This window comes from Cornus florida, unplaced genomic scaffold, assembly GCF_030987335.1.
Source record: "Cornus florida cultivar Cherokee Brave unplaced genomic scaffold, ASM3098733v1 CherokeeBrave_3.0.0_Hap2_Chr01, whole genome shotgun sequence".
In the NCBI taxonomy this organism is placed as follows: Eukaryota; Viridiplantae; Streptophyta; class Magnoliopsida; order Cornales; family Cornaceae; genus Cornus; species Cornus florida.
Window position 1 is genome coordinate 54228153 of NW_026775571.1, and position 14949 is coordinate 54243101.

General features: G+C 36.8%; 1 long non-coding RNA gene and 1 pseudogene across 1 annotated transcript; both read left to right on the forward strand.

Moving 5' to 3' along the window:
- Nucleotides 1-3406: 3406 nt before the first annotated feature.
- On the forward strand, nt 3407-3503 carry LOC132283977 (small nucleolar RNA R71; annotated as a pseudogene).
- Nucleotides 3504-4108: 605 nt separating this feature from the next.
- On the forward strand, nt 4109-5940 carry LOC132297699 (uncharacterized). The gene is made up of 3 exons (XR_009479395.1): nt 4109-4122; nt 5403-5468; nt 5910-5940. It is a non-coding gene; the product is annotated as an uncharacterized LOC132297699 (long non-coding RNA).
- Nucleotides 5941-14949: the final 9009 nt, after the last annotated feature.

A 14949-nucleotide genomic window follows, 5' to 3' on the forward strand; every position in this document is an offset into this window, starting at 1 on the left:
TGGTACCGATCAAATAGGAGCAAAATTTGTCAAAAGAAAACACGATGGCTAACAACTCTTTCTCCGTGGTGGAGTAGTTGGTTTGGGCATCATTCAAGGTTTTGCTAGCATAATAGATGACATGTTGTGCTTTCTCAACCTTTTGACCTAAGACATCTCCTACTGCATAATCCAACGTATCACACATGATTTCAAAGGGTAAGTTCCAATCTGGCGAACGGATGATGGGCGAAGTGGTGAGAGCTGACTTTAATTGTTTAAAAGTAGAGTGACATGCATTGGTAAACTCAAAGGGTATATCCTTCCCTAACAGATGGGTGAGAGGTCTTGCTATCTTGCTAAAATCTTTAATGAAACGACGGTAAAAACAAGCATGACCTAAGAAAGCTCTAATATCCCGAACAGTTTTGGGAATGGGTAAACTCGAGATAAGGTCAACCTTAGATTGATCTACCTCAATTCCTGCACTGGAGATATTATGATCGAGGACAATTCCTTTTTTTAACCATGAAATGAGATTTTTCCCAGTTAAGAACCAAGTTAGTGTCACGACAATGTTGAAGAACAAGAGTAAGATGGTGAAGGCATTGCTCAAATGATGAACCAATGACAGAGAAGTCATCCATGAAGATTTTAAGAAACTTTTCAACCATGTCACTGAAAATACTCATCATACACCGCTGAAATGTAGCAGGTGCATTGCATAAACCAAAAGGCATGCAACGATAAGCAAATGTGCCCAATGGACAGGTGAAAGTGGTCTTATCTTAGTCATCAATGTGGATAGGGATTTGATTATACCCAGAGTAACCATTTAAGAATCAATAGAAGGATTAACCAGCTAATCTTTCTAACATTTAATCAATGAAAGGCAGAGGGAAATGATCCTTTCGAGTGACAGTATTAAGCTTTCGATAATCAATACGAACTCGCCATCTAGTTTGGACATGAGTAGGAACCAATTCATTATGGCTATTGGATACGACAGTGATGCCTAATTTTTTAAGGACAACATGAATGGGGCTTACCCACTAACTATCAGAAATAGGATAGATGATACCGGCATCAAGAAGTTTGATAATTTCAGCACGAACAACTTCCTTTAAATTAGGGTTAAGTCTTCTTTGGGGATGCCTATAGGTTTTTGCATCGTTATCTAAATGAATACGATGTTGAACCACTAAAGGACTAATGCCACGAATATCATCAATGGACCACCCTATGGCTGCACGATTTTCCCTAAGAACCTTAAGAAGTTGGGTTTCCTGATTGGTAGTCAAGTCCGAAGCAATTACCACGGGAAAAGTGTCAGACTCACCTAGGTAAGAGTACTTTAAAGTCTCAGGTAGAGGCTTTAGTTCAACCTTGGGTGGCTTCTTCTTAGTTTCGAGAGTAGTGGTAACTGGAATAAATACTAGTTCAAACCTAATCTTCGGTAGTTCAAAGATTGGAGTGGAATCGAGTAAAGCATTGACCTCACCAATATAACTATCCACATCAAACTCATCACAAAAATGTGCTAAACACTGTTGGAGTGGATCCTCAGGGTAAGAGTTCTCAAAGGTGTGAGCGGCTAATAACTCAATGAGACAAATTTCTTCAATGGAATCTGAGTCAGGGGGTTGCTTCATCAAATTAAACACATTGACTTCCAATTTCATGTTTCCAAAGGTTAAAGTCATACTACCATTTCGACAATTGATCACAGCATTAGCGGTAGCTAAGAATGGTCGACCTAAGATGATAATAATTTGCATACCTTGGGTAAGTTAGGTATCTAGAACAATGAAATCAACCGAGTAATAGAAATCAGCTATTTTCACTATCGCATCTTCAATTATACCCCTTGGAATTTTGACAGAGCGATCAGCTAATTGGATCCTAATATCAGTTTTCTTCAAATTATTCAAGCCTAGCTCCAAATAAACTGAATATGGTAACAAATTCACACTAGCACTGAGATCCAACAAAGCATGGTCAGCAAACGTTTCTCCAATCCTACAAATGACAGTTGGACTCCCAGGGTCTTTTTGTTTAACCACAGATTGATTTGGTAGGAAAGAAGAATAATTTTGGGCTATGAAAGGTTCTTTTGGGATATTGGTTTTCCTTTTGACTAAATCTTTGATGAACTTTGTATAAGAAGGAACTTGTTTAATAGCAGTGAGAAATGGAATATTGATCTGAATATTTTGAAAAATATCTAAGATCTCACTGTATTGTGACTCTTTCTTATTGTTGACTAGTTGAGAAGGAAATGGGGTGGGGGGAACATAAGACTGAAGATGGATTGGATCAGATTTGGAACCTTAGTCCTCTTTAGTGTTGGGTGGGTCTGATGCACTAGACTTGGATGGTGCACTTGTAGTTTGGGTGGGTAGCTTAACTTGATTATTGACTTTCTTCCCTGACCGAATGGTTAAAATGGAGTTCACTTGATTATTTGATTGGTCAGTGGGAGGAGAAGTTCCAATGTGATTCACTTCTTTGCTTCTTGGATTGATTTCAGGTTGGCTAGAAAGGGTACCCTTTTGTCTTTCAGACAGTGCAGAAGCGAGTTGAGTCAACTGACTTTGGATAGATTGTTGAAATTAGAGTTGACTCTGAGTTAAGAGGTCAAAGTGAGTCTCTAACTTTTGAATTCTTTAATCTGATTGCTTGTTAGATTGATCAAGATTAAAGGCAAGCATTTTCAGAGTGTCCTCATAATTGGTAGCACGGTGGTGCTGTGGGACAGGAGCAACGCAATTACTCATTGGATCAATTGCAAGTTCTCTATTTTGATTAAACTGATTGGTCCTAGGAAAATATCCTGAAGGGACAAGAGGATCTTGAGGTTGTGCTGGCCTATTGGGATTACCTTGGAAACCAAGAGGACCACCTAAGTTTGTGGAGGCAAATTTTGTCTCTACGAAAAATTCGGATGGTTTCTTGTATCGGGATGATAAGTCTAACTAAAGCAATTAGCCGTTAGTTTCCTATAGATATTAAAGGCACAAACTTGTGCATCTGAAGGTTCAGATGTATAGTAGGATAGGCCTTAGTGGGATGAGATGAACTTGAACAAACATTGCATTTTGCAGTTGTTGACACGAGAGCAAAGGCATCAAATTTTTTATTCAAATCTTCGACTCCTTCTTTTAGACTTTGCATCACTGATTTGAATTCAGGTTCGGGTTTGATCTCAAAAGGATTGGAAGTTCTTTTAGAGGGATCATTCCTAGAGAATTCATCATCACAAGGGTTCCAATTTTAACTTTGGGCATTCTCAGCAAGTTCTTCTAAGAAAGCATAAACTTCTTCAGGAGTTTGGGATTTGAACTTTCGTTGGTGCATTGACTCAATTATGGTTTGGTTAGTAAGAGAAAGCCCTTTATAGAAAGAATGAACCAATTGTGCCTTCTCAAAGCCATGATGTGGGCATTTGAGAAGCAAATCATGAAAACGCTCCCAAGTTTGATGGAATTGTTCTTCATTTTTCCCTTTGAAAGTGCTTATGGCATCTCTCATTAACTCAGTTTTTTGCATTGGATAAAACTTGTTCATGAATTTTTTAACAAGTTCATCCCATGTTCTAATGGATTTTAGAGGAAGAGAGTTGAACCATGAGGACGCTTTATCATCTAAGGACAGAGGAAACAAGCGCAATTTGACACCCTCATCACCTAAATGCTGATTTTTGAAAGTACTGTAAATGGTTAGGAATTTCCCCAAGTGGACATAAGGTTGTTCACTTTCAAATCCATGGAATTTGGGCAACATATTAATGATATGGGCTCTAATATCAAATTGAGGCCCGACTGGAAAAAGAACAATATAATTGGGTGGATTCACTGTGATAGGGGCAAAATAGTCATTCAAAGTTCTAGGAGCAGGTTAGGGCCGGCCCTGGCCCAGGGCAACCAAGGCGGTCGCCTTGGGCCTCAAATGTTAGAGGGCCTTAAAATTTTGAGGCCCATAGAGGATGGAAAAAAAAAATTTAAAGTTAGGACAAGTCATGGTCGCCCTATAGGGGATGGAAAAAAAAAAATACGGAGTATTAAGTTAGGGCAAGTTTCAGACGGCACAATCTGCTTCGACACTATGCAGGATGCAACCTCTTCTATCACCTCAGGTGACAAGGTATGTTCTCTCTTCTTTCTCCTTTTGCATGAATCGATCTTTTATATATGTTTATTTCTTTTGTTCATCTCATCATTTGATTTGTTCTAATTTGGTTCGTTTGATTCGGGCCTTTACCTTTGTTCCAATAGTGAAAAGTAGCTTCCAAACTAGGGTTTTTTGTGTGTGTTTGTGACTGTGTGTGATGGCTATCAAAAGCTGAATGAATATATTATGGTTCTCTTAGTATTTTAATAAATGTGGGCCTTCCTACCTGTGTCTCTCATGGCGATCGAGTCTACAATCTATGGCAGGCACTTTTTTTCTTTTTTTTTTTCCTCTCCCTAATTCCACTCCAATCTCACAACAGCAGCAATCATACCCCTTTTCCTCATAATTTTTTGCATTTTCACATTCAATCCTACGAAAATTAAGGATCCCTTATAGTGGGTTGAGCAGTTGAGGTAATAATTAACTTTTTCGATCTCTAAATTATGCTCATACTTAAAAGTGCCAAATTAACGGTTTTTTTATATTTTATTTTTATATAAAGATACATACCACCATTATTGATGTTATTTGAAGTTGGCTCAGCTAGAATTTAAGTTAATAATACTATCAAAGCACTTGCCATCAGAATGTACAAACACATGGAAATCAAGTGCAGGCTTTAACAAAACAAAAGTTAACGGTTTTTTCTATTAATTTGCACAGGTCTTCTATAGCAATGATCAATGAATCACTGCTACTAAAGTTTATTACTCATCCTGAAATGAAGAAAGGGGTAATTGGCTCCCAAAAAGCACACAAACAAAGTGTAGTTAATATAAAGAGTGAAAGACAAAACTATATATAATAGTGGATGCCACATATAACCTAAAAGTCCCACTACTTCTTCAGCACTACAAGTTTAGCCTCCTATGTATATATATATATATATATATATATATATATATATATATATATATATATAGTCACCTCATCTCCACATATTTTTGTCATCTGTAATCATCAAATTTTAGCAGTTATATAAACAATGAATGTGAAAAAGAAGCTGCAGTTTTCTGTTCCTCGTTTCCACTTTTGGACTGTATTTTGGATACTCTGTTTTGTCTTTTCTCCTCTCCTCCAGATTCCAGTGAAAACTCCAGCCAAGAGATCATTCGACCAAACTGCTTGATTTTAGATTTTTTTTTATTTATTATATTTATTGTATGATTGGCAATGCTTAGTTATTATTGTTTCTGTTTGATTCTCCATCCATTTTATATTAATTGTGATCTTCTTTCAGATGCTAGTAGGACACTCTTCTTAGGATCTCGTGAGGTTATTTGCCTTGAACTTGAATCAAATCATTGCATATTGAGGTAATATATATTTTCTTTAAACAAAGCAAATTATTACTGTATTATTATTTTTTTGAAGTCTAGTTTTATGTTGATTATGGTTATTGTTATTTAGATTTTAAGAGATTTGATTATGTCTACAAGAAAATTTGAATCTGGGCATGAAAAAAAAGAAGAAGAAGAATTGATTCAATCTCAAAAAGAAGATAATCTTAAGTTTTTTAGGAGCAATACACAAATAAAGAGTTTAGTTGAAGATTTGGTGAATGAAGAACATATGAATGCGAAAGCAAATGAAGAAAATCTCAATAAACATAAAGATTTAATGAATGAAGATTATAGTTATTAGTTAGTTGTCTTATGCACAATACACATGCGCACAATTAAATTAGCTATAGAATTTGAAAACATCGTGTGAAAATTCTGCTCTCTTATAATTTTTTTTTACACGTGAAACTTAAGGGCCTCACATTTGAAAGTTTGCCTAGGGCCTATCAAAATATTCGGAATCTCATGGCCGGCCCTAGAGCAGGTGGGACAACCGGTTGTGCTGGTGACGATAGTGCTTGGCGGGCTTGGAGGAAGCTTGCGAGCAAGGTGGAGAGGACCAGCGGCACCCTGGTTCGGCTCAGCGGTGGAGAGCTCGCGGCGGAGATGGACTCGATGGACTTGAATGCCATGCAAGGAGAAGAACGATGGCCGATGACAGCTGTGATGGCGGCTTGGGCCGGAGGTGTGGCGACGGTAGTGCTTGGCGAACCCGGTGAGAATGGAGAACTGTGGTGCTGCACCGGCGAGACGAGAGGGCCAGATCCAGCCGTGAACGGAGATGGGGATAGTTGCGGTGGCGAGTGGTGGTTGAACTGTGGCTCGGCCGTGATGGGCTGGTGAAGAGGACTGTAAATGGGTGCTCTCAGTTGTTCAAACTGGGTTTGATTTTTTTAATTTTTTTGTCAAATTCAAACTGTAAGTTGAATAAAACTGCTACTGGAATTTGGGTTTGGGTGGTGAGGGACGGTGGTGATGTGGTTTGCACTAAACACTCAGCTACGGACCATTGGTTACCCCACTTTTTCCTTAAACTTCCAAGTCCTTGGGATGAACTAGCCCTTAAAGGCTATCCTGATTTCTTGACTCAAATTCAACGAACTAATAACCTTGGTTTTCATACAAATTTTTGTCTATCGCCTCATAAACTAAAAATGTTTAGAGGCCAAGGCCCGCAAAGAAGTCAAAAATCAGATCAGCAATACTCCAGCCGCACAACGCTGTTGTGATAAGATTCTTCAAGAAGCTTGGGACTTCATTTGAGGATCTTCAGTAAGGATTTTTATCCTTAAATGCTAAGTTGGAAATGCTTACACAGCTTTTGTATTCTCTCTCCCTTGTAAACCTTCTTAAGTTTTATATTTCCGCAAGTTTTATATTTTCGCTTGATCTTGTAACTGGTATCAGAGCTTGAACACCGAGCTTAGATTCCTAGTAAGTTCTACTGCTACAGTTCTGTATTGTGCTTTATTTACTGTTATAAATCTCATATGTTTGATTACTGTTTAAAGCCCATATTTTCCTGTTTAGCTTATTTGTCTGTAAGACTGTTTAAAAGCTTTTAAAAGGAATCTCTGGTTTTAGGCACCTTAACAGAAATCAAAAGTTCTTAAGAACCATTAACTGTTTCTTATGGCACAATCCACCTCTGTAGGATGCATTTGTAACATCGTGGGAAAAAACCACGACAATTATACGCATATCCCTCACTTTGGAACTTCAGAACCTCTCAATCTAAACATGATTGGTGCAGGAATAAACTTTATAGTTGATATGATTAATGAATGGAAAGAACAATTTCAACTTAATCTTGCCGCCATTAATGCTCAAATAGAAACTTCATTTGAGGATCTTCAGCAAGGATTTTTACCCTTAAATGCTAAGTTGGAAATGCTTACACAGCTTATCCAACCAACTGCCAATCAGGATCTATAAGATCAGATACACCAGATGACTGTTGATTTAGAAAGATCTTTAATAAAGGTACGGCCATAATTCAAGATGCCCAAAAAGCTTTGAAGTTGCTTTTTATCTTAAATGTTGTCAGGAAAATCACGAATTTTAATAATAATGTGATCCTATAGTCTTATCCCTTTTTGGGTTAAGACTAAACTGAGGAAATCAATAAATTCTTGTTCAACATCTATCTTAGTTGGAGATAGAATAGTCCCATGCTGTTTTAGTTTTGTTGAAAGGCATTGGAGATGTTTTTTATGTATACTACAACAAAATCTTTAAGGTCATTAAAGATTTTATCCATCCATCGTTGATAGATTTGAGGTGCAGTATTGAGACCAAATGGCATTACAGTCCACTGATAATGACCTCGTGGGGTGCTAAAAGCAGTTAATGGCTTAGAGTGTTTTCTCAATTTTATTTGCCAAAAACCTGCTTTGCTATCAGACTTGCTAAAAATTTTTGCTCTACGAGTTTGATTAATAAGAACATCTTTTCTATGTATAAAATAACCATCAAATATAAGATGTTCATTAAGCCGCTTATAGTTAATTATCATACGGGCTTTACCTCTTTTGACCTCACTATGGTTTCTTACCATGAAGGCAGGGCTACTATGAGGGCTTTTGGTTCTTTCGATAAGCTTCTTTTCTAGAAAGTCTTGAAATTGATCATCAAATTCATCTATATCTTTTCTGAGATAGATCATGGGTTTTACCTGAATGATGATGTGAGGGTCCTTGAGCTGTAGTCTGCAAAAACGAGGACTTCTTTGCCAGAGGGTTAAAGGATTATCAGAAAAATTTTGCCTTAAAATGGAGAATAGCCAATGTGATTCATTTAAGACAAAAATATCAGTATTTTCTTGTTTTGGTGGTGAGAAATTACTATCACAAACAGAAGCTAAATTTTCTTGAAATAGAATTTCAACAACTGTATCATCCTTTAAAGTTAAAGAAATGGTTTTTTCTTTAAATTGTAAAGGAAGATAGGAGTAAATAAAATTACATCCGAGGATAAAATCACCATGCATAAATGGGAAGCAAAGCAATTTTGGAATAATAAATTTTTTATCATTAAGCCAAATTACAATGTCTTTTGCTTTGAATTGAATTACTGTATGTGGTGCTTCTGCATCAATACCTTGTACACCAATAGGACTTTTCATAGGTTGCCATTTTTCTGCTGGTATGGCATTATATCTGCAACAGCTGGTGGTTGCTCCAATGTTAATAAGAACACAAAGATTGTATGGTTTATAGCCTTTGTAGTTAAGGATACCATTAACATAGGTATATTTCCTTTTTATTCCTTGTGAAGGAGCAATGAGGATCTCTTCTTTTCCAAGCTGAAAATGGAAAATTTTTGTGGATCGCATAGAATGGTTAGATACGGGAAGGAAAAAGGGTCAGTCTTATTAAGGACTTGTTTTCTTTTTTCGGCCCAAGTGAAACGTCTCCGAGATGGAAAATTTGAATCCTGAACATTAGAAGATCGAGGAGGAAGGAGTTTATCCCATCCAGTCTTGTCAGTTGAATGTCTTGCTGAGACTGAGTGTTGGAGCTGAGGATTCTCTTTAGTGGTTATATAAAGTTTAGAACCGAAAGCTTGAATAATCATAACCGTTGGTTCGGTTATTGTTATCTTTAGTTCAGGATTGATGTTTTCAAGAAGCCAATTTCTTGGGATTTCAAGATCGGTCCATTTCAATAGTCGTGGCTCAATTATTATGTCAAAAGGGTGAGGTTCGAACAACGCAACTAGTTTGGAGTTGACAGTTGGAAGAACAATGGTTTCAGTTTCCCTGGTGAGTTCGTAAAGAACCTTCCATTGAATTCCTAATCCAGGAGAGTCATGATCATTTTAAGGTTTGTAAGTTAAAGTTTGACTTGCAAAACCTTTTCTATATTTGAATCAGTGATGGAAACAAATTAATTTGGTGTAAGTTTGAACCAAATGACATTGTTAACAAGATTTGATTTTGAGAAGGCCCAAGTTTTTCAACTCGGTGCGTCAGTGATGAACCGAAAGATGACCCGATAATGGATCTGAAATGCGGAAGCAAAAGAAAAACAACGGTCTCTAGAGATACAACATGACTCTAAGACACCAATGTGACACTCAATGAGATCACGGAACCCAAAGGAAACAAATGCGGAAACAACATTTCAAAAACGGACAAGAATGAACCTAGGGGCAAAAACGTCATTTCTAGCTTAAAAGTGGGTGCTACCGAGCACACCATTGGAAAGAAAACAAAAAATCAATGAACTTAGACTCATAAATCACTTGATTCGGAGTCCGGATGAAGAAGATATGGCTAACGGAAGAAGAAGGGGCAAAACGGTCAAAAAGTACCAGCCCAAGAATATCTAACCGGTTGCCACACCTTCCTAACCGGTTAGAAGACCAAAAAAATCAACCAAAACACTGCCCACACTCATCTAACCGGTTATGAAACCCCATTTAACCATTTAGATGTAAAGGAGGCAGAATGGGCAACAAGAAATACTAGCAACACGGGTTTTTCTGAAAAAAAAAGGAAATTTTAGGGCCTATATGACATTTTCTGGAAAAACACAAAGAAGAAACCCCCCTCAAAATTGCGTTTTCTATGTAATGAGTGAGGGAAATTGAAAAGTACACACTGTGAAATGCCTAAAATGCCCTCCCAAGAAATTTGGTCCAGAGGATCGAAAAAATTGCTAAATGGAAAAACAGAAGCTGAACTTCAGAAATGGTTTCCGATGCCAAGACGACATTTTCAGGAAAAACACAAAGAATAACCCCCCCCCCCCCCCAAATCACATTTTCTAAGTGGCCATGTGAAGAACGGAATTTATTTCCCAAAAAAAATTCCCAAAATACCCTTAGGTCAGATTATGCAACAAAAGTGTAAAATGAGTCCGTAGGAGGCTCATTTCACCAAAGAAGAAGCTTTGGCCGGAAACGACCATGCACGCAAACGTAACTTACCTAATAAGATGTGTTACAATGGTCCACGGCTTAAAAATACCGCCGTTACAAAATATGACCCCCCAACGGCCAAAAAGGCGAAAATGAGTTTGGAACGAAAACTTGGAACTTAAAATTATGAAATGGTTTCGAAATACCGTTTGGCCCTTGGCTACACTTCATACATGATAAATGAATTCTAGATAATGAATTTCATACACAATGCACGCTCCGGTGCAAAATAGCATACTAAAACGCATAATTTTTTCATACATTCTCATTAAAGGTAAAAATTAACATCCATATCATAAATGTATTTCCAAAATAAGCTTGGCCCTTGGCCTCATGTCATATACATAATATGATAATCAAAAAGTATGCTTGGGCACACATTACAAGTTTAGAACTAAATTTACACATTTGACAAATAAGACCACAATTGGCATTTTGAGCCAACCTTCACAAAAATGGAAGTCTTCAAGTCCACAAACTATCCATGCATAATGTGAACCTCGAACCCTGATTCTTGTGCCTAAAAAATGTCCCCGCTATGTGGGTGAGTAACATGAAGCTACTCGTAGGAAATGAGCATGCATCGACCTACGTTTTACAAGTTTGCATGATTTAATTATTGTGGTTCATTCCACCTAACGTCTATGTCAAAGGTGAGACCCAGGGAGCATCCTAGCCACCTAAGATCATTTCTAGCATCAATCGCCTCATTCATGCAATTTTAACAACATAGGGTCATGCTTACACAAAGCAACGACATAAGAGCATGCTTACACAAAGCAACGACATAGGAGCATGCTTACACAAAGTAACAACATATAGATTCTCAAGGTTATCAACTAGAAATCTAAAATGCAACATCAACTAAATATAACAATTTAACATAATTAGAATATCTAATGCTACACATCAAGACATAGATTCTTTAGGTTACCAACTGGAAATCTAAAAGTGTGAAATCAACTAAATATATCAATTTAGTATGGATGTATTTAACAACATCAAATCGCCAATAACCAAAACCACAAGTCATAATTAAACATTGGTTGTCAACTTGGAATTGAATGCGAAATCAAATAGTGGAAGACTTGGACATCACGTCTCGGATTTCCGTCGAGAACAAAATGGTTGTTCCGGGCACAAACTCGCAGGAAAAACCACCCTTAGTGCGCACTATCTCAATTAGGGAGAACTTATACCTCCCGCACTAAAGCCAAACTTTAGCCATATCACATGCAACAACAATGTCCCAAGACTCTAAAATAAACCAAATAAGTTCATAACTTATACATATTACTATTACATAGTAACAAGTTAGCAATATAACTCTCAATTGTGCATAATAATCATTTCATATTCATAATGCTATGAAATCACAAGTCAACAATATATTCATATTAGAAATATATTCTCATGAATATAAATTTAACAACAACGCTTTCCAATGCTTAAAACATAATCAAGTGAATACATCACAAGTCTAAATCCATACTCTTAAAATAGAAACAATTTCTAAAACATGATTAGATCTATGGATAAACAAGATAGAATTTAATTACATTAAAATAATTAAACTCTCTAGATTTCAAATCATTTCCAAATGGCCTCAATTTAATATATGATAAAAGACATATCATGGTCATTACATATATTCACATAAAAGCTTAATTAGGCCCATGAAACCACAAAATAGATTTTAATTAATTCTCTTAATTAAAGTCTCTAAATTTCCAAACTTAACCAAATGCTCTCAAATTAAAGTATGTTAAAGAACATGCCATGACTTAATTTAAAAGCATATTACAACTCAATTTCATGCAAGGTACGGCCATGAACTTTAATCTTTCACAAAAGATAAATATTAATTAAAAAGAGCAATTCTTATTTAATTAATCCCAATTTAATATATGTTAACCAACATATTAAAACAAGAGTTTCTACCATGCCACAATTCAAATCCAAATTTCTCATCATCATCAAAATTAAATCTTATACAAAGAATTAAATATTTCAAATTTCCTAGATTTGATACAAGGCATGCATATAGGTTGTATAAACATGAAAAACACACAATACAACACATAAAATCCTATAACATTCCCTACCTCCATTTGAGATTAAATCTCAAATCCCCACCAAAATAAATCGACTCCGAATCCGACGAAACTCCTAGGTTTTGTTGGGGACAACACTACGAACATGAATCCCAAGGAAGCCCCCATCAAAAACACAACTTGACTTTAAACCCGAACTCAAGAAATGGCGAAAACAAGATTCCAATCGGTTGGAATCGAAGGCCTCGCCAACACGAACATAAAACACTAGGGTACAATAACTTTTCATTAAAGGGAAGAAGCTCAAAAGAGGAGAGAGAAGGTGGCAGCCATGGGAGGAGCTTGGACCAGCCATGAGAGAGGAGAGAGAGAGAAAATTCTGATTTTTCATCTACTAACCCCCAATTTATAGAAAAACTCAAAAAGTGCCCCGAACGGGCCACGCCGAGTCCGAAAAGGTGAAATTTGAGCAGACGCGCTCAAACGGAAAAACTCCATGAACAAAAAAGATTCAAAATGAGAAAATATGAACAATGGAAAAATTGCATCAAAAACTGAGTCCCGAGCAGAGAGTTATGCCCCAAACAAGTTAGGCACAAATTAGGGATAGAAACCCTGAAACTGGAAAACATCGTCCAGGAGGAAATTCTATGAGTCCACGACTCGACAAAATGTGAAAATGAATCCCGTACAAGGATCCAGGCTCAAAACAAGGCATTGAGCAATAACTTTCATTAATTGCACAATAACCCCTCCAAAAAGTGAAAACTGTGAAACTGCCCCAGAATGAAAATATCTTTCAAAAGATATTTTCTTAGATACCCCTAAAATAAAATATCTTCAAAATATATTTATGAAAAACACCCCAAGAAAAGAAAAAGTTTCCAAAGAACTTTGCATTTATGCCTCTATGGGCACCCGGAGCAACCAGAGTATTTTCTCACGAAAGTAAAGATACGTATCTTATAGAAATCATTGAGAATGAAGATACATAAAGTCAGAAACCAACTTCGAACACACGAAGTGGTTACGCAAACAAAGTGCCAAACGGGAAAAAGACAAAATAGGGAAAAGGATGAAAAGTGAATAGTGTCGAAAAATGAAAAATGTGGAAACAACTCGGTCCTCAAAAGAAGTTGTCAATCCACAGAAAAGAGCCTCGGAAATCACTCCAAAGCACTCAAGATGACACTAAGTGACATGAAACTAAACTCAGAAAGGAAAAAGATCAATGGAAAAAAATATCCGTGAAAATCTGAGGAAAGGGAAAGGAATAAAAATGACCGGGTCATTACAGATTTAATACCTCCGATTAAGGCATCAATAGGATTATGAAATCTATTATCCATAACAAGAGCAAGGATTGGTTGATCAGTACCTTTGCGAAACAGAGAGGTGACCTTTATTTGAACCATTCCTATATGGATGTAGCGAACCAGAGGATTTTGCTGTCTCTATCTGTCAACCTTATCTTTATTAAAGATATTGAACCCATGCAACCTATTAGATGTGTAATCAATAGTAGTATTACCGCTGAATTGTTCTAATATTCATTTGAAGAAAATCAAGAACGTGGAGGTTTTGTAAACATCACTGGATTTCAGTTTCTAGAGTTTGGAGAACTGGATAAGCTGCTCGTTTGTAAACTGAACTTCTTCTCCAATAACACTACTGAGTTTAAAGTTAGAGGATTCTTCATGAGGATGAGAAGTGGCTTGTAGCATGTGAACTTCTTCATCACTATCACTGGATTTCGAAAAATCTGATTGACTACAGATTTCATAGAGAATATCGTCTGAGTCTAAGAGATCACTTCCATAGACAACACAAAGGTCTTCGGCGTTGAGTCGTTTGATCATCTTTGAAACACCTTTGCCTTTGTATGGGCAGTTAGGAGCGATGTGACCGGGTTCATTACATATGTTACATTTACAATCCTTCTTTTTTGAAGGTCCCGTACGCTTTGTTTTGGAAGTAGTTGGTTTAACATACTTCTTTTTACGCTGGAGGGGTTTTTTTTTTTTTTTACCTTTTTTCCATTTCCGCCATTTAAAACATTTTTTTACGAGAAAAGGGTATTGATGCCGCTCGAGTAGGTGCGCATCCTATCTTCCAAGTTTCTTGAAGAATCTTATTGCAACAGCGTTGTCCGGCTGGAGTATTGCTGATCTAATTTTTGACCTGTTTGCGGGCCTTGGCCTCTAAACATTTTTTGTTTATGAGGCGATAGACAAAATTCGTACGAAAATCGAGGTTATTAGTTCCTTGAATTCGAGTCAAGAAATCGGGATAGCCTTTAAGGGCTAGTTCATCCCAAGGACTTGGAAGTTTAAGGAAAAAGTGGGGTAACCAATGGTCTGTAACTGTAACAGGAAGACATCAAAAATATTTGTTAAATATTTTAACGTATTCTGGAAAATGGCAAATATCACATAATTCTATTTTAGAAAAAGTGTAATTAGCGTCTTCTGATAAGA